At 50.4% G+C, this 24,887-nt stretch overlaps 1 protein-coding gene across 1 annotated transcript in view; it reads left to right on the forward strand.

The window, feature by feature from the left end:
* The first annotated feature begins 6,570 nt into the window (after positions 1 to 6,570).
* Positions 6,571 to 24,887, forward strand: part of LOC120996663 (tyrosinase-like) — a 120,676-nt gene continuing 102,359 nt past the window's right edge. Inside the window, exon 1 of the mRNA XM_040426771.1 lies at positions 6,571 to 6,583. The gene's annotated coding sequence lies outside the window, so the exon portion shown is untranslated. The remainder of the gene's footprint in view (positions 6,584 to 24,887) is intronic.

A 24,887-nucleotide genomic window follows, 5' to 3' on the forward strand; every position in this document is an offset into this window, starting at 1 on the left:
GGGGAGCGCCCATGGTCACACCTGGGGATGGATTTCATTGTGGACCTCCCTGCATCCCGAGGCCATACGGTCATTCTCATGATTGTGGATCGGTTTTCCAAAATGTGCCACTGTGTTCCTCTCAAGAAGTTACCCTCTGCACAAGAGTTGGCCACGATTTTTGCCAGGGAGGTCTTCCGGTTGCACGGTTTGCCCAAGGAGATTGTGTCGGATCGGGGGAGTCAGTTTGTGTCCAGGTTCTGGCGCGCCTTTTGCTCCCAGTTGGGGATTCATCTCTCCTTCTCCTCGGCCTACCACCCTCAGTCCAATGGGGCCGCAGAACGATCCAATCAGGCCTTGGAGCAATTCCTTCGTTGCTATGTCTCCGATCACCAAGACAATTGGGTTGACCTCCTGCCTTGGGCTGAGTTTGCCAGGAACACGGCGGTGAACTCTTCCTCTGGGACGTCTCCCTTCTTGGCCAATTATGGGTTCCAACCTGCCGTCTTACCGGAGGTATTCTCTCCCCAGGATATTCCTGCTGTGGAGGATCACCTTTCCGTCCTACGTGCTTCTTGGGTACAGATCCAGAGGTCCCTTGAGGTCTCTGCGCAGCGCCAGAAACTCCAGGCTGATCACAGACGAGCGCCTGCTCCTTCCTACCAGGTCGGAGACCGTGTATGGTTGTCCACCCGCAACCTCAACCTTCGAGTGCCCACTCCCAAGCTGGCTCCTCGCTTTGTTGGTCCCTTCCGAGTGCTTCGCAGGGTAAACCCGGTAGCCTATGCCCTTGCGCTTCCTCCTGGCATGCGGATCTCCAACGTGTTTCATGTCTCCCTGTTGAAGCCACTGGTGTGTAATCGTTTCACTTCCTCGGTTCCTCGGCCTCGTCCGGTCCAAGTGGGCAATCGTGAGGAGTATGAGGTGAGCAATATCCTGGACTCACGCCTGGTCCGCGGTCGGGTGCAGTTTTTGGTCCATTGGCGTGGTTATGGTCCAGAGGAGCGTTCCTGGGTTCCCTCCGCAGATGTCCATGCTCCTGCCTTGCTCCGAGCCTTCCACGCACGCTTCCCTCAGAAACCGTTTTTTGCTCCGCGGAGGAGGGGCCCTTGAGGGGGAGGTACTGTCATGGTCTTACCTTCTTGCTGTTCTCCCTCGTTTGACATGTGCTGGCGGCCATCTTGGTTTCTGGGGTTCTTGTAGCCTTCCACCCCGCGGCTCCTCCTTCCCACTGGGAGGAGCTGGATGCCTAGCTCATATATATAGGAGGTCTGTGGCGTCAGTTCCTTGCTTGGTCCTCCTGTGTTCACATGCTTCCAAGACTGCTGCTGCTTCTGGTTCCTAATCCTGGCTTCGTCTGACTTCCCTGCTGGTTCCTGATCCTGGCTTCGTCTGACTACCCTGCTGGTTCCTGATCCCGGCTTCGTCTGACTACCCTTCCGGTTTCCTGACCTCTGGCTACGCAAAGACTCTGCTTCGGTTTCACCATCCATTTGGACTTTTGCTTTATAGCTTGATTTGCAATAAAGCCTTCTTATTTTCACTTATCTCTTGTTGTACGTCTGGTTCATGGTTCCGTGACATTTGTCCCTTCTTGGACTAGACTTCACTCACCTTGAGCAGACTTGTGCTTGATCTGCACACTCACTAACTGGCAAAAACTGACCCCAGATTAGACCTGAGCTGGGCTAGATACCCCAGAGTGGTGCTATCCCCATCTAGTGGTGGGATGTATAAAGCACACTTGACCAGCCTATGAACAGGGATACAACAGATGTAGCAACACAAAATGACATGCCACACAGTAATGACAATGAAGCAATACATTTTCAGTTCCACGTGTCCTGAGTGGGACGCTGCACTACCCTGTGAGAGATCTGAGAAGATCGGATAGACTTGCAGCACGTGAGTCTATCTGACAGGTCGTTCTGTGTTTCCTTTCTGTTTGTTGTTGTGGGCAGGATCCCACCTCTCCACAGGTTCTGCTCGTTAGCTGTTAAGAAGCTCTATTTAAGTCCGCCTCTTACTGCTGACTTTGCAGTTGATATTTTCCTTCTGGAGTTCTATGCTGGTTGTTTGTGGATCTTTTACTTCCCACTCGTCTCAAGCTAAGTCCTCCTGTTTTCTCCTTTGTGCGTGTGTTGCTTCTAGGCCTCAGGGAGACGCTGGTCCCTTCACGGTGGAAGGTACCGGCTGTCTCATTCCCTGCTCCCTATGTTAGGGTTTGCAACAGTGTCAGCAGGGCTTAGGTTCCAGCGTATGAGTTCGTTCACCATCAGGACTTGCTCATACTGTCAGAAGTCCGGGAGAGGCCCAGGGATTGTTAGGAGGTTACCATTCCCTCCTTCCTAGCTTTGGGGCCTGGTCTGTTTTCCTGTTGCTGTTTGTTTATTTGGTGTTCCTCCTATCCCCACTTACCGTGACAGTAGTCCACACTGTCGTGAGCTAGGCGAGTCCGCTTATCGGTCACGATCCCCCCTGCTGCGCTGAACGTCCTTTCGGACAGGACACTGGACGAGGGGCAAGCCAAGAGTTCCATGGCAAATTGTGCCAGCTCTGGCCACAGGTCAAGCCTGCACACCCAGTAGTCCAGGGTCTCCTCGCTTCTCAGAGCGGCCACATCGGCAATTAACCCGATGTACTCGGAACACCTGTCGGTCTAGGCGTTCCCTGAGGCTGGATCCGGAGGGCAGCTGTCATTGGGTTGGTTGTAAGAATGATCTCATATTCGAAATGACCAACACATCTTCAAACCGCCCTCTTCTTGCATGCGCTGTGGGATTGGTGCCCGCAACTGTTTCTCTGTGGGTGGAAATTCCTCTGCCAGCGCCCGCAACAGCAGAATACAGCATCTCTCGCAGCAAGGCCTGGAAATGCTGCATTCTGACAGCGCACTGTGATGCTGGTAACATGTCCGCCATTTTGTGTTTGTACCGGGCGTCTAAGTAACTAACTGGTCCTTGCCCTTTATGCTTTTTATACGGGGTCCCTCTTCAACACTGGAGCATGAAGGCCCCCATTTGCACTAAATTAGAAGCGGTGGAGCGGCCTGGCTCCTGCTCATCGCCCAGGAGAATGTCGTCCTCGGTCTACTCCCCATCCATGGGCAAGCCTGTTCTTCTTGATCCTCCTCTGATTCCTCTTTAGACTCCTGCTAACGTGTCTCAGATGGAGTAGCCCCCCGGACCGCAATGTTCGGTAAGACCCAGTGTTTACGACATCTTCTGTACACCAGGTCTGCCTCAGAATCTTTGTATTACAATATCTTTTCGGGTATTCACCCCAGAGATTTCATCTTCCCGCCATCCACTTCGTCCCAATGTCCCACACACGTGCGAATTAAACATGGCGGAGGTAATGGCAGGATGGTGGGAGTTATCTGATTGCTCTCTGTTACTGAGCTGAGATCTTTTTGACTTTGATACTGAGGAAGCACGTGGACCAAATATGGATTAGGCCACGTATTTCTTTGATGTATATCGCAAAATAGGGGTTTCATGTGTGACCTCGGCTGGAGAGGACGCGAGCCTTCTCCTGACCCCTCTGATTCTGGTCTGTATAAGGTTTGTGTCTGATCCTGGAGCTTTCTTCAGGTTTTATAAGGGACTCTGTGAAGTGGTTCCATCTTACTGATTTTATGGCTATTCTTGACCTAGCTTTGAGCAGGGGTCATGGATGAGGTGATGATCAGTACTGGAATATGAAGGGAGCCTACTCCTAAAAATAATTTTGATATCTGTATACCTCTATCACCACACCTCCCTTTAATACTGAGGCACAGTAATTCTACATATAAACGGACAGATTAACTGGGATGTGTCAGCAGTAAAATGGAGATATATTAGACTGCACTTTAATACTGAGGCACAGTAATTCTATATATTAATTAACAGATTAACTGGGATTGTGTCAGCAGGTGAACAAGATGCCCATGGCGATTACATTCAATCTGCACTGTCCCTGCAATCTCTCTATGCTCCCCCAACACTGTCCCTGCACTCTCCCTGCACTGTCCCTGCACTGTCCCTGCACTCTCCCTGCACGCTCCCTGCACTGTCCCTGCACGCCCCCTGCACTGTCCCTGCACGCTCCCTGCACTCTCCCTGCAGTCTCCCTGCACTGTCCCTGCATTGTCCCTGCACTCTCCCTGCACGCTCCCTGCACTGTCCCTGCACTCTCCCTGCACTGTCCCTGCACTCTCCCTGCACTGTCCCTGCACTGTCCCTGCACGCCCCCTGCACTGTCCCTGCACGCTCCCTGCACTGTCCCTGCACTCTCCCTGCACTGTCCGTGCACGCTCCCTGCACTCTCCCTGCACTGTCCCTGCACTGTCCCTGCACGCTCGCTGCACTCTCCCTGCACTGTCCCTGCACTCTCCCTGCACTGTCCCTGCACTGTCCCTGCACGCTCCCTGCACTGTCCCTGCACGCTCCCTGCACTCTCCCTGCACTCTCCCTGCACTCTCCCTGCACTGTCCCTGCACGCTCCCTGCATTGTCCCTGCACTCTCCCTGCACTCTCCCTGCACTCTCCCTGCACTGTCCCTGCACTGTCCCTGCACGCTCCCTGCACTCTCCCTGCACTCTCCCTGCACTGTCCCTGCACTCTCCCTGCACTCTCCCTGCACTGTCCCTGCACGCCCCCTGCACTGTCCCTGCACGCTCGCTGCACTCTCCCTGCACGCTCCCTGCACTGTCCCTGCACTCTCCCTGCACTGTCCCTGCATTGTCCCTGCACTCTCCCTCTCCAATATTTAACAATTAATAGCTTTCTGTAACACTGTCCCTAGTGTATTAGCACTTGTCACATCTCTCCTTATGCTCAGCTCACTGTGAAATGATGAGGCTTTTAAAGGGCTGTGACATCACAAGGGATGGCTATCTGCAGATTTGCTGGCTGCACGGTATTATGGGTCATATTGCATTCCCGGGCTTCTTACTTTCACTTCGTAACACATGCAGCAACCATTTTAGAAAAAATCCAATTCATTACAACGAAGCATGAGGAAATTCAGCTTTGTGGCCAATGGAGTTTTTCCAAACTTCAGATCGAATTCCGCTTCAAATACCTTGATTCGCTCAACACTAGTCATAATCAATTCTTTATTCATGTCTCTTGGTTGGTTCTTCACTTGTGTCTCTTGGTTAGTCCTTTCTTCTTGTCTCTTAATTAGTCCTTCATTTGGGTCTCCAGTTAAGTTCTTCACTTGTCTACCTTTGCAACTCCTTATCTGTTGTGTCTTGGACTCTTCACTTCTGTATGTTTATATTTCCTTCACTTTAGCATCTGGGTCACTACTTCATTCTTGTGACTTGCCGATTCCGATTGGGGCAGTGACTTTGTCAAAGAATATAAATTAAATAATGACTGTGCTATGTTTTTACCCAGAATCCATTTGTCCTTTCATAGAGAGTGGAATATGGAGTAGTAATACATGGTATATTATTTTTCACCATGCTCTCCCACACCGCAGGGATGTGCTTACAATATATACAGTCTATGAAGTTTCAAATAAGCCCAGTTGGTAAAGGTGGTCGCATTCATAAGACATTATAGCTGTCTGAAGACATGAATTTCATGACTGCAATTACTGGAAGACAGCAGCAGCATAAGGGGGTATGCTTTAATGAGAAAACGGAGAACAAGAGGTCTGTATACTGTTCATGTGCTTGGGCCCAGCAGGTAACAATAATGTCATTTTTTTTATTTCAGATTACATGTTATAACTACATTACTGGGGGAGACATTCGCGGGTGCTGAGTGTGTCCACCCTTATCATGATAATCTGATGTATAGTAAATCAACTCTTTCTATATAATAAATGGGCAGCCCTGTGTCCAGGATGTTGGCGCCCAAGACTATTCACCCAGGAAATTCGAGGAGGCCACTGCACACAACCAGGATGACACACAATCAGTCAATCTTCCGCTTGGCACAGATTAATCTGAGTCGTGTTGTGTTCTGACTGTAGGAAGCTGAAGACTTCATTTGCATCTTGGATCTTCCTGAAGCTTCTTCTCTAGGTACATAAATATTCACAATCTCTTCCATCTGCACCCACAGACAGAGGGACCCAAAGACATCACAGCCTACAAGGTACAGTATATTCTACAGTAGATGATGTGTGGTGGGGCAGAAGGTCAGGGTTATAGACATCACAGCCCATAAGATACAGTATATTCTTCTGTAGATGATTTGTGATGGGCAGAAGGTCAGGGTTAAAGACATCACAGCCTATAAGATACAGTATATTCTTCTCTACATGATGTGTGATGAGGTAGAAGGTCAGGGTTAGAGACATCACAGCCTATAAGATACAGTATATTCTTCTGTAGTTGATGTGTGGTGGGGCAGAAGGTCAGGGTTATAGACATCACAGCCCATAAGATACAGTATATTCTTCTGTAGATGATTTGTGATGGACCAGAATGTCAGGGTTAGATACATTACAGCATATAAGGTACAGTATATTCGCAGTAGATAGCGCTTAGTGGGGCAGAAAATCAGGGTAACAGATATCATAGCATAAAAGGTACAGTATGTTCTTCTCTACATGATGTGTGATGAGGTAGAAGGTCAGGGTTAGAGACATCACAGCCTACAAGGTACAGTATATTCTTCTGTAGATGGATTCTGATGGGGCAGAAGGTCAGGGTTATAGACATCACAGCCTATAAGGTACAGTATGTTCTTCTGTAGATGGTGTGTGATGGGGCAGAAGGTCAGGGTTATAGACATCACAGCCTATAAGGTACAGTATATTCTTCTGTAGATGGTGTGTGGTGGGGCAGAAGGTCAGGGTTAGAGAAATCACAACCTATAAGGTACAGTATATTCTTCTATAGATTATGTGTGGTAGGGCAGAAGGTCAGGGTTACAGACATCACCGCCTATAAGGTACAGTATATTCTTCTGTAGATGGTGTGTGGTGGGGCAGAAGGTCAGGGTTAGAGAAATCACAACCTATAAGGTACAGTATATTCTTCTGTAGATGGTGTGTGGTGGGGCAGAAGGTCAGGGTTAGAGACATCACAACCTGTAAGGTACAGTATGTTCTTCTGTAGATGGTGTGTGATGGGGCAGAAAGTCAGGGTTAGAGACATCACAACCTGTAAGATACAGTATGTTCTTCTGTAGATGGTGTCTGATGGGGCAGAAAGTCAGGGTTATAGTCATCACAGCCTACAAGGTACAGTATATTCTTCTGTAGATGATGTGTGGTGGGGCAGAAGGTCAGGGTTAGAGACATCACAACCTATAAGGTACAGTATGTTCTTCTGTAGATGATGTGTGATGGGGCAGAAGGTCAGGGTTAGAGACATCACAACCTGTAAGGTACAGTATGTACAGTATGTTCTTCTGTAGATGGTGTGTGGTGGGGCAGAAGGTCAGGGTTAGAGACATCACAACCTATAAGGTACAGTATGTTCTTCTGTAGATGGTGTGTGGTGGGGCAGAAGGTCAGGGTTAGAGACATCACAACCTGTAAGGTACAGTATGTTCTTCTGTAGATGATGTGTGATGGGGCAGAAGGTCAGGGTTAGAGACATCACAACCTGTAAGGTACAGTATGTACAGTATGTTCTTCTGTAGATGGTGTGTGGTGGGGCAGGAGGTCCGGGTTATAGACATCATAGCCTATAAGATACAGTATGTTCTTCTGTAGATGGTGTGTGATGGGGCAGAAGGTCAGGGTTAGAGACATCACAACCTATAAGATACAGTATGTTCTTCTGTAGATGGTGTGTGGTGGGGCAGAAGGTCAGGGTTAGAGACATCACAACCTGTAAGGTACAGTATGTTCTTCTGTAGATGGTGTGTGGTGAGGCAGAAGGTCAGGGTTAGAGACATCACAACCTGTAAGATACAGTATGTTCTTCTGTAGATGATGTCTGATGGGGCAGAAAGTCAGGGTTATAGACATCACAGCCTACAATGTACAGTATATTCTTCTGTAGATGATGTGTGGTGGGGCAGAAGGTCAGGGTTAGAGACATCACAACCTGTAAGGTACAGTATGTACAGTATGTTCTTCTGTAGATGATGTGTGATGGGCGGAAGGTCAGGGTTAGAGACATCACAACCTATAAGATACAGTATGTTCTTCTGTAGATGGTGTGTGGTGGGGCAGAAGGTCAGGGTTAGAGACATCACAACCTATAAGGTACAGTATGTTCTTCTGTAGATGGTGTGTGATGGGGCAGAAAGTCAGGGTTAGATGTTCTTCTCTAGATGTTGTATCATTTATAAAATGTAACAAAGCTACTGGGTGCTGCGACAAGCAGGGGTTACATCGTGTATGAATGTACGAAAGCTGCATCACACAAGAAATTAGAGAATATAGAATAAAAAATGGAGGTAGGCCATAAGAGTTACTAACTACAAAGAGGGAGGAAGACAGAATAGTAGAAATTATGGTGTATACAGAGGTAGTGGAGAGGAGGTAGATGATAAGCGTGTCTGAAAAGATGGTAATAGGGAAAAGATGTTGTTATCATGTCTGGAGAGATTGTGGTAGCAGAAAGGTGGTAAGTCCTAGGGTGGTCATTGTGAAAATCAGAGAAACAGGGAAGCAGGGAGGGCAGATGCACATGTGATCATCATTACCCTCTATGAACAAGCAAATCGGAGAACAAAAACATGTTGTTAAGGTATCCAAAAGGAAGCCAACATTCAGAAACCAGAGTCAATGCCAGTCTAGGCATCGGGCTTGTGAGACTGGGCAGACAGATGGTTCTTGTAAGGACGGTTGCTGTAAGAGTGGCAAGATTATAATCAGGAAGCCAGCTGTCCTAGACCAAAGGTGTAGATAAAGGAGAGAAATTCAAGGGCAGAGTCTTGAGGAACACCAACAGAAGAAGAAGAGAAGAAGAAGAGTGGAAATGAAACACATAGTTGTAGAGGTGGATGAGATCCCTGACGCCGTTGCATCTGTAATACTGAGAGACAAAATGATCAGTACTGAATGGTCCACAGCGTCAGGAAAAGAGAACTGGTTTAGGAGGATGGAGTAGAGTCACGTGCTTGCAGCAGCTAGGAGATTGGGACTCATCTTAGGGCAAATTTAGTGCAGTGGTGGGTTTTAAAGGGGCTGTCTGGGCTTTTAGTATTGTGACCTATCCTCAGGATAGGTCATCAATATCAGATCGGCGGGGGTACGATCCCCGGCACCCCCACTGACCAGCTGTACTGGGAGACGGCGAGTGCAATGTGCACGTGCCGCCTCCCTTCTCCCTTCCTGTCCGTTGCTGTGGTCCCATAGACATACGGCAGCGGCGAACAGAAAGGGAGAAGAGATGGCGTCACGTGCACACTGTGCACGCCATCTGCGAGTACAGCTGGTCAGCGGGGGTGCCGGGGATCAGACCTCTGCCGATTTGATATTGATGACATTTACAGAGGATAGGTCACCAATACTAAAAGCCCGGACAACCCCTTTAAGGTAGAGATGAAAAAATCTATTCTATTTTCAAATAAAGCCAACATTTTGGAGATTCGATTTGGATAAATTGCGCAAAAAAGTGCGCACCATTTTCCATACCAAATTATGTACAGGGGAAACAGGGCAGAGAATATGAAGACGGGATAAGATCAGCCCTGGCAGGACACTGGATACCAACAATGCCCCAGCCTCACAGCCAATCAGTGTAAGGCCCTGCAGGGACAAGACGGCCAATGTAGGGTCCTGCAGGGACAAGACGGCCAATGTAGGGTCCTGCAGGGACAAGACGGCCATTGTAGGGTCCTGCAGGGACAAGACGGCCAGTGTAGGGTCCTGCAGGGACAAGACGGCCAATGTAGGGTCCTGCAGGGACAAGATGGCCAATGTATGGTCCTGCAGGGACAAGATGGCCAATGTATGGTCCGGCAGGGACAAGACGGCCAATGTATGGTCCTGCAGGGACAAGACGGCCATTGTAGGGTCCTGCAGGGACAAGACGGCCAGTGTAGGGTCCTGCAGGGACAAGACGGCCAGTGTAGGGTCCTGCAGGGACAAGACGGCCAGTGTAGGGTCCTGCAGGGACAAGACGGCCAGTGTAGGGTCCTGCAGGGACAAGACGGACAGTGTAGGGTCCTGCAGGAACAATACGGAAAATGTAGGGTCCTGCAGGGACAAGACGGCCAGTGTAGGGTCCTGCAGAAACAAGACGGCCAGTGTAGGGTTCTGCAAGGACATGACGGCCAGTGTAGGGTCCTGCAGGGACAAGACGGCCAGTGTAGGGTCCTGCAGGGACAAAACGGACAGTGTAGGGTCCTGCAGGGACAAGACGGACAATGTAGGGTCCTGCAGGAAAAATACGGCAAATGTAGGGTCCTGCAGGGACAAGACGGCCAGTGTAGAGTCCTGCAGAAACAAGACGGCCAGTGTAGGGTCCTGCAGGGACAAGACGGCCAGTGTAGGGTCCTGCAGGGATTGGAGGTTGATTGGAATTACTAAGTAGAAACACAGGTTTTATCATTGGGGACAGGACGAGGGCAGTTAGTGTACTGTGTGTTGGGATACAGACTCTGCTGCACTGCACATCAGTTTTTAAAGAGACAATACTCATATTTGATCTACAGGAGCTAGTTAGTAGCCCAATTACTGTAAATAAAACAATATATGGGCTGATGATGTCTTAAGCATCATAATTGCACTGGATATTGTGCAATTACACCGTTTTTTCCATAACCTGTTGCAAACCTTCTACAGTTAAAAAAAAAAAGCACAATGTGTATTTTCTAGCATTATCAGCAATGTATATTTTTGTGCAGACTATGTTCAACTGCGCATTTTTTCTACATCCCCTACACAGCCTGTTATCTCCTGCCTTGCTCGTCAGGTTCCATACCGTACTGCTACTACCACTACCCCTACATGGCCACACATCTCCTGCCTTGCCCATCAGGATCCATACCATACCGCTACTACCACTACCCCTACATGGCCACACATCTCCTGCCTTGCCCATCAGGTTCCATACCATACCGCTACTACCACTACCCCTACATGGCCACACATCTCCTGCCTTGCCCATCAGGTTCCATACTGTTCTGCCATTAATACTACCTCTATGCAGCTGCACATCTCCTGCCTTGCCCATCAGGTTCCATACTGCTCTGCCACTACTACTACCTCTATGCAGCCGCACATCTTCTGCCTTGCCCATCAGGTTCCATGCTGGACTGCTGCTGCTACTACTACCACAACCCCTAAATGGCCACACATCTCCTGCCTTGCCCATCAGGTTCCATACCATACTGCTACTACTACCCTTACATGGTCACACATCTCCTGCCTTGCCCATCAGGTTCCATACCATACTGCTACTACCGCTACCCCTACATGGCCACACATCTCCTGCCTTGCCCATCAGGTTCCATACTGTTCTGCCACTGCTACTACCTCTATGCAGCCGCACATCTTCTGCCTTGTCCATCAGGTTCTATGCTGGACTGCTACTACTACTACCACTACCCCTACATGGCCACACATCTCCTGCCTTGCCCATCAGGTTCCTTACTGTTCTGCCATTACTACTACCTCTATGCAGCCGCACATCTTCTGCCTTGTCCATCAGGTTCCATGCTGGACTGCTACTACTACTGCTACCCCTACATTGCCGCACATCTCCTGTCATGCATAGAAAATGGTAAATATGACAGGCATGCAGGCCCCTCACCTTCTCCACCCATTCCCACTTATTTAGAGCTGGCATAAGTAGGGTGAAGTCACAGACTGCAATAAAACTAGCTGTTGCGCTGTAATCTGCGCATAAAATATGACTAATTTAGATGTTTTTCAAAATGATAAATGACCCCCTTAGTGTCCAGTACTCTAGTAGCCAGTCCCTTGAGAACGTGGTACTAGTGTCCAGTACTCTAGTAGCCAGTCCCTTGAGAAAATGGTCTTAGTGTCCAATACTCTACCAGCCAGTCCATTGAGAACATGTCTAGTGTCCAGTACTCTAGTAGCCAGTCCTATAAGCACATGGTCTTAGTGTCCAGTACTCTCATAGCCAGTTACTTGAGATCATGGTCTTTGTGTCTAGTACTCTCATAGCCAGTCCCTTGAGAACATGGTCTTTGTGTCCAGTACTCTAGTAGCCAGTGCCTTGAGAACATTGCCTTAGTGTCCAGTACTCTAGCAGCCAGTCCCTTGAGAACATCTTATTAGTTTCCAGTACTCTAATAGCCAGTCCCTTGAGAACATGGTCTTAGTGTCCAGTACTCTAGTAGCCAGTCCATTGAGAACATGGCCTTTGTGTCCAGTATTCTCATAGCCGGTCCCTTGAGAACATGGTCTTTGTGTCCAGTACTCTAGTAGACAGTCCTTTGAGAACATGGTATTTGTGTCTAGAACTCTAGTAGCCGGTCCCTTGAGGACATGGTCCTAGTGTCCAGCACTCTAGTAGACAGTCCTTTGAGAACATGGTATTTGTGTCTAGAACTCTAGTAGCTGGTCCCTTGAGAACATGGTCTTAGTGTCCAGCACTTTAGTAGCCAGTACCTTAAGAACATGTTCTTAGTGTCCATTACTCTAGTAGCCAGTTCCTTGAGAACATGGTATTAGTGTCCAGTACTCTCATAGCCAATCCCTTGACCACACGGTCTTTGTGTCCAGTACTCCAGTAGCCAGTCCTTTGAGAACATGGTACTAGTGTCCAGTACTCTAGTAGCCAGTCCCTTGAGAACATGGTATTAGTGTTCAGTACTCTCATAGCCAGTTACTTGAGATCATGGTCTTTGTGCCTAGTACTCTCATAGCCAGTCCCTTGAGAACATGGTCTTTGTGTCCAGTACTCTAGTACCCAGTGCCTTGAGAACATTGCCTTAGTGTCCAGTACTCTAGCAGCCAGTCCCTTGAGAACATTTTATTAGTTTCCAGTACTCTAATAGCCAGTCCCTTGAGAACATAATCTTAGTGTCCAGTGCTCTAGTAGCCAGTCCATTGAGAACATGGCCTTTGTGTCCAGTACTCTCGTAGCCAGTCCCTTGAGAACATGGTCTTAGTGTCCAGTACTCTCATAGCCAGTCCCTTGAGAACATGGTCTTTGTGTCTAGTACTCTAGTAGACGGTCCCTTGAGAACATGGTATTTGTGTCTAGAACTCTAGTAGCTGGTCCCTTGAGAACATGGTCCTAGTGTCCAGCACTCTAGTAGCCAGTACCTTGAGAACATGGTCTTAGTGTCCAGTACTCTCGTAGCAGGTCCCTTGAGAACATGGTCCTAGTGTCCAGTACTCTAGTAACCAGTCCCTTGGGGACATGGTACTAGTGTCCAGTACTCTAGTAGTCAGTCCCTTGAGAACATGGTATTAGTGTCGAGTACTCTCATAGCCAGTCCCTTGAGAAAATGGTCTTTGTGTCTAGAACTCTAGTAGCCAGTTCCTTCAGAACATGATCTTAGTGTCAAGTACTCTCGTAGCCGATCACTTGAGGACATGGTCCTAGTGTCCAGTACTCTAGTAGCCGGTCCCTTGAGAACATGGTATTAGAGTCCAGTACTCTCGTAGCCGGTCCCTTGAGAACATGGTCTTAGTGTCCAGTACTCAAGTAGCCGATCCCTTGAGAACATGGTATTAGTGTCCAGTACTCTCGTAGCCAGTCCGTTGAGAACATGATCTTAGTGTCCAGTACTCTCGTAGCCAATCCCCTGAAGACATGGTTCTAGTGCCCAGTACTCTAGTAGCCAGTCCCTTAAGAACATGGTCTTAGTGTCCAGTACTCTAGTAGCCAGTCCCTTGAGAACATGGTCTTAGTGTCCAGTACTCTCATAGCCAGTCCCTTGAGAAAATGGTCTTTGTGTCTAGAACTCTAGTAGCCATTCCCTTCAGAACATGGTCTTAGTGTCCAGTACTCTAGTAGCCAGTCCCTTGAGAACATGGTCTTAGTGTCCAGTACTCTCATAGTAGGTCCCTTGAGAACATGTCTAGTGTCCAGAACTCTAGTAGCCAGTCCCTTAAGAACATGGTTTTAGTGTCCAGTACTCTCATAGCCAGTTAGTTGAGAACATGGTCTTTGCGTCCAGGACTCTAGTAGCCGGTCCCTTGAGAACATGGTATTAGAGTCCAGTACTCTCGTAGCCGGTCCCTTGAGAACATGGTCTTAGTGTCCAGTACTCTAGTAGCCGGTCCCTTGAGAACATGGTATTAGTGTCCAGTACTCTCGTAGCCAGTCCGTTGAGAACATGATCTTAGTGTCCAGTACTCTCGTAGCCAATCCCCTGAAGACATGGTTCTAGTGCCCAGTACTCTAGTAGCCAGTCCCTTAAGAACATGGTCTTAGTGTCCAGTACTCTAGTAGCCAGTCCTATGAGAACATGGTCTTAGTGTCCAGTACTCTCATAGCCAGTCCCTTGAGAAAATGGTCTTTGTGTCTAGAACTCTAGTAGCCAGTCCCTTCAGAACATGGTCTTAGTGTCCAGTACTCTAGTAGCCAGTCCCTTGAGAACATGGTCTTAGTGTCCAGTACTCTCATAGTAGGTCCCTTGAGAACATGTCTAGTGTCCAGAACTCTAGTAGCCAGTCCCTTAAGAACATGGTTTTAGTGTCCAGTACTCTCATAGCCAGTTAGTTGAGAACATGGTCTTTGCGTCCAGGACTCTAGTAGCCGATCCCTTGAGAACATGGTCCTAGTGTCCAGTACTCTAGTAGCCGGTCCCTTGAGAATATGGTATTAGTGTCCAGTACTCTCATAGCCGGTCCCTTGAAACCATGTCTAGTGTCCAGTACTCTAGTAGCCAGTCCCTTGAGATCATGGTCCTAGTGTCCAGTACTCTAGTAGCCTGTCCCTTGAGATCATGGTCCTAGTGTTCAGTACTCTCATAGCCGGTCCCTTGAGAACATGTCTAGTGTCCAGTACTCTAGTAGCCGGTCCCTTCATAATATGGTCTTAGTGCTGTAGCTGACGATCCCTTGAGTACACCGTTTTAGTGTCCAATCGTGTAGTAGCCAGTACCTTGTATATACTGTATGTCCTTAATGTTAACCCCTTAGTGACCAGCCTGCTTTGGACCTTACTGACCAAGCGTTTTTCTTCCTTTTTTCATAGTCGCGTTTCAATATCTATACCTTTATTATTTTTCTGTCTATGTAGCTGTGTGAGGGCTTTTTTATTTGCAGGAAAAGTTGTAGATTTTAATCGCGCCATGTTGGGGTAGACATAACTTTCTGATTAACTTTTATTAACTCTTTCTAGGAGGGAGATGGAAAAAACAACAATGCTGCCACTGTGTTTTTACCTTATAACTTTTACATCGTTCTTTTTTCAGCATAAGTAACACAATATCTGTATTCTCTGCGTCAGTACGATTGCAATGATACCAAATACATAGGTTTTTTAAGTTTTGCAACTTTTTTGCAATAAACCCCCTTTTTATAAAAGGAATAAAATGATTTTGCATAGCTGCTTCCCAAGACCCATAACTTTTATATTTTTCTTTCTATTGAGTTGTGTCAGGGCTTGATTTTTGCGAGATGACTTGTATTTTTCATTGGTATAATTTTGGAGTAAATGACGCTTTTTGATCACTTCTTTTTTTGCTGGCAACTAAGAATATGCGTTCACCGTAGGGGATAATTTACGTGATATTTATGTAGTATGGGTCGTTATGGACGCGGAAATACCAATCATATGGGGGAGATTTTTTTTTGCTATTTTTTTCATTGAAAAGCATATTTTCAATGGAAAAAAGCTTTTTTTATGGAATTTTTTATTTAATAAATGTTTTTTTCTTTTCTTTATTTACCACTTGATAGTCCCACAAGGAGACTATAACAGACAGTATTTTTATTGCTTTTAAAATGCAATGAGCTCTGCTACCCGATCTGCTGGCCACACCTCCTATACTACCCGATCTGCTGGCCACACCTCCTATACTACCCGATCTGCTGGCCACACCTCCTATACTACCCGATCTGCTGGCCACACCTCCTGCACTATTTGATCTGATGGCCATGCCCCCTGCACTATTTGATCTGCTGGCCATGCCCCCTGCACTGCCCGATCTGCTGGCCATGCCCCCTGCACTGCCCGATCTGCTGGCCATGCCCCCTGCACTGCCCAATCTGCTGAACACGCCCCCTGCACTGCCCGATCTGCTGGACACACCCCCTACAGTGCCTTATCTGCTGGCCACACCTCCTATACTACCCGATCTGCTGGCCACACCTCCTGCACTATACGATCTGTTGGCCACGCCCCCTGCACTATCCGATCTGCTGGCCATGCCCCCTGCACTGCCCGATCTGCTGGCCATGCCCCCTGCACTGCCCGATCTGCTGGCCATGCCCCCTGCACTGCCCGATCTGCTGGCAATGCCCCCTGCAGTGCCTTATCTGCTGGCCATGCCCCCTGCACTGCCCAATATGCTGGCCATGCCCCCTGCACTACCCGATCTGCTGGCCACACCTCCTGCACTATACGATCTGCTGGCCACGCCCCCTGCACTATCCGATCTGCTGGCCATGCCCCCTGCACTGCCCGATCTGCTGGCCATGCCCCCTGCACTGCCCGATCTGCTGGCCATGCCCCCTGCACTGCCCGATCTGCTGGCAATGCCCCCTGCAGTGCCTTATCTGCTGGCCATGCCCCCTGCACTGCCCGATCTGCTGGCCATGCCCCCTGCACTACCCGATCTGCTGGCCACACCTCCTATACTACCCGATCTGCTGGCCACACCTCCTGCACTATTTGATCTGATGGCCATGCCCCCTACACTGCCCGATCTGCTGGCCATGCCCCCTGCACTGCCCGATCTGCTGGCCATGCCCCCTGCACTGCCCGATCTGCTGGCCATGCCCCCTGCACTGCCCAATCTGCTGGACACGCCCCCTGCACTGCCCGATCTGCTGGACACACCCCCTACAGTGCCTTATCTGCTGGCCACACCTCCTCTGCTACCCGATATGCTGGCCACACCTCCTATACTACCCAATCTGCTGGCCACACCTCCTATACTACCCGATCTGCTGGCCACACCTCCTATACTACCCGATCTGCTGGCCACACCTCCTGCACTATTTGATCTGATGGCCATGCCCCCTGCACTATTTGATCTGCTGGCCATGCCCCCTGCACTATTCGATCTGCTGGCCATGCCCCCTGCACTGCCCGATCTGCTGGCCATGCCCCCTGCACTGCCCAATCTGCTGAACACGCCCCCTGCACTGCCCGATCTGCTGGACACACCCCCTACAGTGCCTTATCTGCTGGCCACACCTCCTATACTACCCGATCTGCTGGCCACACCTCCTGCACTATACGATCTGCTGGCCACGCCCCCTGCACTATCCGATCTGCTGGCCATGCCCCCTGCACTGCCCGATCTGCTGGCCATGCCCCCTGCACTGCCCGATCTGCTGGACACGCCCCCTGCACTGCCCGATCTGCTGGACACACCCCTTACAGTGCCTTATCTGCTGGCCACACCTCCTATACTACCCGATCTGCTGGCCACACCTCCTGCACTATACGATCTGCTGGCCACGCCCCCTGCCCTATCCGATCTGCTGGCCATGCCCCCTGCACTGCCCGATCTACTGACCATGCCCCCTGCACTGCCCGATCTGCTGGCCATGCCCCCTGCACTGTCCGATCTGCTGGCAATGCCCCCTGCAGTGCCTTATCTGCTGGCCATGCCCCCTGCACTGCCCGATCTGCTGGCCATGCCCCCTGCACTACCCGATCTGCTGGCCACACCTCCTATACTACTCGATCTGCTGGCCACACCTCCTGCACTATTTGATCTGATGGCCATGCCCCCTACACTGCCCGATCTGCTGGCCATGCCCCCTGCACTGCCCAATCTGCTGGACACGCCCCCTGCACTGCCCAATCTGCTGGACACGCCCCCTGCACTGCCCGATCTGCTGGACACACCCCCTACAGTGCCTTATCTGCTGGCCACACCTCCTATACTACCCGATCTGCTGGCCACACCTCCTGCACTATCCGATCTGCTGGCCACGCCCTCTGCACTATCCGATCTGCTGGCCATGCCCCCTGCACTGCCCGATCTGCTGGCCATGCCCCCTGCACTGCCCGATCTGCTGGCCTTGCCCCCTGCACTACCCGATCTGCTGGCCATGCCCCCTGCACTGCCCGATCTGCTGGCCATGCCCCCTGCACTGCCCGATCTGCTGGCCATGCCCCCTGCACTGCCCGATCTGCTGGCCATGCCCCCTGCACTGCCCGATCTGCTGGCAATTCCCCCTGCACTGCCTTATCTGCTGGCCATGCCCCCTGCACTGCTTGCTCTGCTGGCCATGCCCCCTGCACTGCTTGCTCTGCTGGCCACACCTCCTGCACTACCTGCTCTGCTGGCTTAGCTTCTGCCCTGAGTCTCCCCCTACCACTAGATTCTTCAGTCTTTAAAGGGTTTCTGTCATCCAAAAAATGGTTCTGTATCTGGCTGAGATTAGCGATGTGCTGATGTCAGCAGAACATAACGCTCTGACTTATAACTCCCTGCCTGCCGCCGTTCCCTCAAAATAATGACTTTTATCATATGCTAATGAGCCTCTAGGTGCAAGTAGTGGGGCGTTGCTGCAGCACCTAGAGGCTCCGTCCTCTCACCGTTTGGCACGCCCTTGTAAAGGTGAATGACTTCCTTGGTCTCCTCCGTGCCCCGTAAATCACCCGCCTGCTGCCGTACTTCACTCACTGAACCTGCGCCTAATACTAAAATGGACGGCGCAGGCGCGTGATTTGCAGGGCACGGAGGAGACCGAGAATGTCAATCACCTTTACAAGGACGCACCAAAATTTGCATCTCTAATTTCTAAGCATAGCATTAGCAATATAATACATTGTTGTACTTTATTTGGTTTGCAGGGAGCTGTTGCATTGTATGTTTTGTTTTATGTTGTGTTTTCAGCCATGGCGATGTGCACCTGCGCATTGGGATGTGCTGACTGACCCCCTTTTTTTCTGATGACGAAACACAGGTGTCATCTGGGACAGCCTCTCTAACCCCCCCCCCCCACACACACACACACATTATTATACTCCCGCTCACTTTTTGTGTTCTCTTTGCCATTTTCCAATGTTTTGGGGCCTACAGTACAAAAAAAATATATATTAAATTTAAATTAAAAATAAAATGCATTTTTAATTCGGAGCACCCCTCAATCTGTCTAACTGTTGTAGGAGAGGAAGTTCCTCTGTGGATGTGTCTGTGACCCCTTTGGCATCCGTCTTACTGATGCAGGAGAAATATTTTTTTAATATATAGTCTCCACCTCGTCCCCCTCCTACTCCACTCGGACCTCCACTCCAGGCTCAAGATTATTATGTCTTATATTAGCAGTTTAGACAAATATACCGGCCGCACCCCAAAAATGTCTAAAGGTCACACACAGAACTGACAGACACATATAAAAAAACAGAAAGAGTGTGGGCTTCTTCCTCCACCTCCTCCGTGCAGTGGCCGGGTTTGGGGGGGACCCAACGCTACACTGGGTCCGCCAGACACCATCGAGGTGTCACCACGTGTTCCTGCTCTCCAGAAGGGATGGTAAGGCGTGGTGCACCCCAATGGGAAATAAGTTCAGAGAGTCGGGGTCTGCAGTAAACAGGACTGGCTTCTCCAGTCTCCTCCATGAGACAAGGCATTGGGCTGGCTTCTCCAGTCTCCTCCGTGAGACGAGGCATAGGGCTGGCTTCTCCAGTCTCCTCCCTGAGACGAGGCATAGGGCTGGCTTCTCCAGTCTCCTCCCTGAGATGAGGCATAGGTCCGGCTTCTCCAGTCTCCTCCCTGAGACAAGGCATAGGGCTGTCTTCTCCAGTCTCCTCCCTGAGACGAGGCATAGGGCTGACTTCTCCAGTCTCCTCCCTGAGATGAGGCATAGTGCTGGCTTCTCCAGTCTCCTCCCTGAGACGAGGCATAGGGCTGACTTCTCCAGTCTCCTCCCTGAGACGAGGCATAGGGCTGACTTCTCCAGTCTCCTCCCTGAGATGAGGCATAGGGCTGGCTTCTCCAGTCTCCTCCGTGAGACGAGGCATAGGGCTGGCTTCTCCAGTCTCCTCCGTGAGACGAGGCATAGGGCTGGCTTCTCAAGTCTCCTGCCTGAGATGAGGCATAGGGCTGGCTTCTCCAGTCTCCTCCCTGAGATGAGGCATAGGACTGGCTTCTCCAGTCTCCTCCCTGAGATGAGGCATAGGGCTGGCTTCTCCAGTCTCCTCCGTGAGACGAGGCATAGGGCTGGCTTTTCCAGTCTCCTCCCTGAGATGAGGCATAGGGCTGGCTTCTCCAGTCTACTCCTGAGATGAGGCATAGGGCTGGCTTCTTCAGTCTCCTCCCTGAGATGAGGCATAGGGCTGGCTTCTCCAGTCTCCTCCGTGAGACGAGGCATAGGGCTGGCTTCTCAAGTCTCCTCCGTGAGATGAGGCATAGGGCTGGCTTCTCAAGTCTCCTCCCTGAGATGAGGCATAGGGCTGGCTTCTCCAGTCTACTCCTGAGATGAGGCATAGGGCTGGCTTCTCCAGTCTCCTCCCTGAGATGAGGCATAGGGCTGGCTTCTCCAGTCTCCTCTGTGAGACGAGGCATAGGGCTGGCTTCTCCAGTCTCCTCCCTGAGACGAGGCATAGGGCTGTCTTCTCCAGTCTCCTCCCTGAGACGAGGCATAGGGCTGGCCTCTCCAGTCTCCTCCCTAGGACGAGGCATAGGGCTGGCTTCTCCAGTCTCCTCCCTGGCAGAAGAAGGGTTTGATGCTGCCATTAAGTATAGGTTCCACAAGGGCCTGGTAAGCTTGTTCATGTAGTCCTATATGTGCTTTACAACAAATTAATGTCTCTGAGTGAGCTTGTAATGGGTTTAGCATCAGTAAACCTTACATCTCCAATCTCACCCTTGTGATCACTGAGATGTTTATGCCCTCGGAGCGCCCCCCAGTGTCTGCTGTAGCACTCTGCGGTCCGGCAAAGGGATTGTAACTAACTGCAAAATATTCATTCCCAATACAACTTGGGAAAAACCTCATCATGCACATGCACAACTATTAACCCTTGCCTCTGTAATCCAGTGTTTCCAGTTTGCACAGTGGGCTCCCAGTATCCCTCGCTATGGGCTGGCCATAGCTGGTGATTATATTGATCTTCCGCTGAGTAGGATGGATAAGATGGTCTTGCTCCCAATGCCGCTGATAGGATGGCAGGTGCATCACAGTCACTTGTGACCCAGTGTCCACTAAAGCCAGGCAGGACACACCATTAATTCTGACAGTAATTGTAGGACATTCACCAATATATGCAGAAAAGTCGGACCCAGCAGTCTCCCCCTGAGGGTTGGTCCATTGCCCCAGGAGACACTAGTTTAACTTCTTGCATTCCCGATCCACATGACCAACTTTTTGACACTTACGACATATCGTTTGGCCACTGGCATCAAACTGGTCAGGGGGTAATCAACCATAATTCTTAGGATTACCATTAGGACCATATCTCGGTCTACATCTAGGACACCAAGCACCTCTATCAGGCTGGCGGCCATGTTTAATGCCCTGGACCTCTTTTTGTAACACCTCAATATTTTTTGCAGCTTGGTGAATTTCACCCAAATATGTAACAGACAAATTAGTGAAATGTTACCGGTCTACTAGGTAGAGGAGGGGTATATCACACCCAAAAATTGGTGAATTTCACCCGAAAATGTAACAGACAAATTAGTGAAATGACAAAATAAAATACGTACAAATAAAAAAAATACTCTTGATGTATGAGGTGGAGATTTATATGTAGTAGGAGGTTGAGGAGGCTGTGGACGTAGCGGAGTAGGTGGAAGCGGCGGTGGAGGAGGACGAGGTAGCCAACACTGGTTTTTGGTTTTAATTAAATTTTGTAAAATTAAGGTACACTCCAAAAGAGTGTGAAATATCCAAAATACAAACATGAGCAATTGCGCTGCAGTATAACAATGGCTGCTTAGTGCCGGTATAAATGTCTATTCTGCACAAGGTACGGACAAGTCCTGTGGGATCCATGCCTCGTTCATTTTAATGACCGTCAGCTTGTCCACATTGGCTGTGGACAGGCGGCTGCGCTTGTCTGTGATGACGCCCCCTGCCGTACTAAACACACGTTCAGATAATACACCGGCTGCAGGGCAGGCCAGCACCTCCAAGGGGTAAAGGGCAAGCTCAGGCCATGTGCCCAATTTAGAGACCCAGAAGTTGCAGGGGGCAGACCCGTCATTCAGTACGTGTAGGCGTGTGCACACATACTGCTCCACCATGTTGGTGAAATGCTGCCGCCTGCTAAGACGTTCCATATCAGCTGGTGGTGCTGGTTGTTGTGGCGTGCTGACAAAGCTTTTCCACATGTCGGCCATGCTAACCCTGCCTTCTGAGGTGCTGGCGGTGCCCCAGCTGCGTTGGCGACCTCTTCCTCCCCCTCTTCCTTCGCATTGTGCTTCCACTGTGCCCCCGCTGTCAGGTGGGAATGCCACCAGCAGCCCGTCTACCAGCGTGCGCTTGTACTCGCGTATCTTACGATCACGCTCCAGTGAGGGAATTAAGGACGGTACGTTGTCCGTGTAACGGGGATCCAGCAGCGTGGCCACCCAGGAATCAGCACAAGTTAGAATGTGGGCAACTGGGCGGTCGTTGCGGAGACACTGCAGCATGTAATCGCTCATGTGTGCCAGGCTGCCCAGAGGCAACGACAAGCTGTCCTCTGTGGGAGGTGTATCGTCTGTGTCCTCTGTATCCCCCCAGCCACGCACCAGTGATGGCCATGAGCTGGTCTGGGTGCCACCCTGCTGTGAACACGGTTCCTCCTCCTCCATCTCCTCCTCCTCCACCTCCTCATCCTCCAGAACTGTGCCCTGGCTGGACAATTGTGTACCTGGCATTTGTGGGTGCAGGAACCCACCCTCGGAGCCACTTGGGAATGACTGGCCGGAAACCCTATGAAATGACCCCTCTTCCTCTTCCTCCTCCTGTGCCACATCCTCTTCCATCATCGCCAGGAGCGTTTTTTCAAGGAGGCATAGAAGTGGGATAGTAACGCTGAGAACGGCGTTATCGGCACTGGCCATGTTGGTGGAGTACTCGAAACAGCGCAACGAGGAACACAGGTCTTGCATGGAGGCCCAGTCATTGGTGGTGAAGTGGTGCTGTTCCGCAGAGCGACTCACCCGTGCGTGCTGCAGCTGAAACTCCACTATGGCCTGCTGCTGCTCGCACAGTCTGTCCAGCATGTGCAAGGTGGAGTTCCACCTGGTGGGCACGTCGCATATGAGGCGGTGAGCGGGAAGGCCGAAGTTACGCTGTAGCGCAGACAGGCGAGCAGCAGCAGGGTGAGAACGCCGAAAGCGCGCACAGACGGCCCGCACTTTATGCAGCAGCTCTGACATGTCGGGGTAATGTTTAAGGAATCTCTGCACCACTAAATTCAGCACATGCGCCAGGCAAGGGATGTGTGTCAAACCGGCTAGTCCCAGAGCTGCTACGAGATTTCGCCCATTATCGCACACCACCAGGCCGGGCTTGAGGCTGACTGGCACCAACCACTAATCGGTCTGTTGTTCAAGGCCCGTCCACAGCTCCTGCGCGGTGTGGGGTTTGTCCCCCAAACAGATACGTTATAAAACTGCCTGCTGTCGTTTACCCCTGGCTGTGCTGAAGTTGGTGGTGAAGGGGTTACTGTCACGAGGGTGTCGAGGACCACGCCTGACTCCGTTATACCCGGGGTCAGGAAGTCGCAGCGGTTGGCTGCACGCTCTATTTAAGATAGGGCTGTTTTCCTTATGGCAGCTTTCTGGGTTTGCCTTGCAACCCTTTTTGGCTCACTCAGGGATCCGTAGCTCCTTCTCCTCAGCTGTTCCTTGTCCAGCACTCCCAGACCTCCTTATATTTCTCTCTCACACTTCTCTGGTTGCCAGAGATAGAGCTTCCTGCCTCGACATCTATTCTGACCCTCTGGAGCTGTGTTGCTGCGTTCGCTGGTAGTTGGTCCAGTACGCTACCCTCCAGATCCCTGTTGGACCTTTTTGGTTTATTGTGGTCGCCCACCTGGGTGTATGTGTTTGTATGTTTTGTCTGTCCTCTCCCTGGTGTTTCCCTCTTAGTGATAGTGGTGTGGACTAGCGATCCCACCGGCCTGTTCACTATCCAGGGCTCATATTAGGGAAAGCCAGGGTTTAGGCACGCGATCGCCGCACGGGTGAGGAACCCGTCTAGGGACGTCAGGGCAGTCAGGTGCCAGCCGCAAGGTGAGTTAGGGGTCACCACCTTTCCCTCTCCCTTGGGCAGGGCTTTCCCTTTTCCCTCCCTGTGCGTGTCGTCGGTCATTACATTATCTCTGGCCATTATTTTGTGTAGGTAAAAAAATAAAAAAAATATTTTTTTACCTACTTAGAATCCAGTATGGATCAAATTGCTGTTCTGTCCAAACAATTTCATGGCCTGTCTTTGGAGGTGGTAGGATTGAAGGCGTCGGTCCTCCAGCAACAGCAGCAATTACAACTGACTGCAAGCCCAGCGGTTGCTACTGGTAACCAGGTTGTTGCGGAACCCAAGGTCCCTCTCCCTGACAGATTTTCTGGGGGAAGGGACAAGTTTTTGACATTCCGTGAGGCCTGTAAGTTATATTTTAAACTGCGCCCTTACTCCTCTGGTAATGAAGAACAGCGGGTGGGGGTTGTTATTTCCCTGCTGCAGGGGGATCCGCAATCCTGGGCGTTCTCTTTACCTACTGATTCCCAGGCTCTTCGGACAGTGGATGAGTTTTTTGGGGCCTTGGGTCTCATATATGATGATCCTGACCGAGTCGCCCTGGCTGAATCAAGATTACGGAGACTCTTACAAGGAGAGCGGCCGGTAGAGGAGTATTGCTCTGAATTCCGTAGGTGGGCTACGGATACCCAATGGAACGACCCGGCTCTCAGGAGTCAGTTCTGCTCTGGATTATCCGAAAGGGTTAAGGATGC

This window comes from Bufo bufo, chromosome 3, assembly GCF_905171765.1.
Source record: "Bufo bufo chromosome 3, aBufBuf1.1, whole genome shotgun sequence".
Lineage (NCBI taxonomy): Eukaryota > Metazoa > Chordata > Amphibia > Anura > Bufonidae > Bufo > Bufo bufo.